This window comes from Sinocyclocheilus grahami, unplaced genomic scaffold, assembly GCF_001515645.1.
Source record: "Sinocyclocheilus grahami isolate Dianchi unplaced genomic scaffold, SAMN03320097.WGS_v1.1 scaffold1309.1, whole genome shotgun sequence".
Taxonomy (NCBI): domain Eukaryota; kingdom Metazoa; phylum Chordata; class Actinopteri; order Cypriniformes; family Cyprinidae; genus Sinocyclocheilus; species Sinocyclocheilus grahami.
The window spans coordinates 46500-47717 of NW_015506488.1; positions in this window are offsets into that span (position 1 = coordinate 46500).

The window sequence follows — 1218 nt, forward strand, 5'->3', positions numbered from 1 at the left end:
TGTTAAAAGCGCTATATAAATAAAGGTGACTTGACTTGACGTACACCCGTAGTTTTCTCTTCCTCTTCTCTAAAGCAGCGCAGCATGGCCTCGCCCCCTTTGCTGCGTGTTCCCGGAGGCGGGGTTTATGTAAAATTCTGGGTTCTTGACGCAACGGACCCGGGAAGTAACTCGTTGTAGTCCCTTACCAGTTGTTTTTGTAGGCATTAAGCTATATGTAATTTTATATCACTAAAATGAAATAGGGAACCGCTAACAGAAGCTCACATACAGACAGGCGCAACACTGACGCCTTCACTTCCAGGTCAAGAAACTGTCAATCAAAAACTCAGTAGCCAATGAGAACACACTGCTGCTAGCCCCGCCCCCATGAGAGATGTGTGCCAGAATGGAGAACAAAAACTTCAGAAGCATAAGTGAAAACTTTTGAGTTGAGTGTCATCAGAATAGCAGGGATATGAAAAGCCATTTTTCTTAATGACAAATCCTAGTGATGCCTTGTAGATAGAGAAGAGAACTGGTTCAAGAACTGATCTCTGAAGCACCCCTGTAGCTAGATGTTGTGATTTGGACGCCTCACCCCTCCATGATACCTTGAAGGACCTATCTAAGAGATAAGACTCAAACCATTGAAGTGTGGTTCCTGAGATTTCCTTTGCCATGAGGGTTGACAGGAGGATCTGGTTGTTTAACTGTGTCAAAAGCAGCAGACAGATCCAGCAAGATAAGTACTGAAGATTTGGAAGCCACTTTTGCCAGTCTTAGGGCTTCAACAACTGAGAGCAGGGCAGTCGTACGGGTCTGTAGTTTTCTAAAAGTGCTGGGTTAAGTGTGTGTTTCTTAAGTAGTGGGGTTATCCAAGCCTGTTTAAATGCTGAAGGACAGACACCTGTGTGAAGGGATGTGTTAATTATGTGAGTGAGTGAGTGCAGGTGCAACTGAAGGCGAAATGGCTTGAAAAAGATGAGATGGAATAGGATCAAGTGGACAAGTAGTAGGATGATTGGAAAGAATGAGTTTGGAGACTTCTGCCTCTGAATGTATAGAGAAGTGTGTGAGCAAGTGTATGTTTGCTGGCAATATGTGTTTGTCAGTTTGTGGTGAGGAGAATTGTGCACTAATGTTTTATTAATGAAGAATGTGGCAAAGTCATTAGCTGGTACAGTTGATGAAGGAGGAGGAGGACAAAGGAGGGAGAAAAATATTTTAAAGACCATG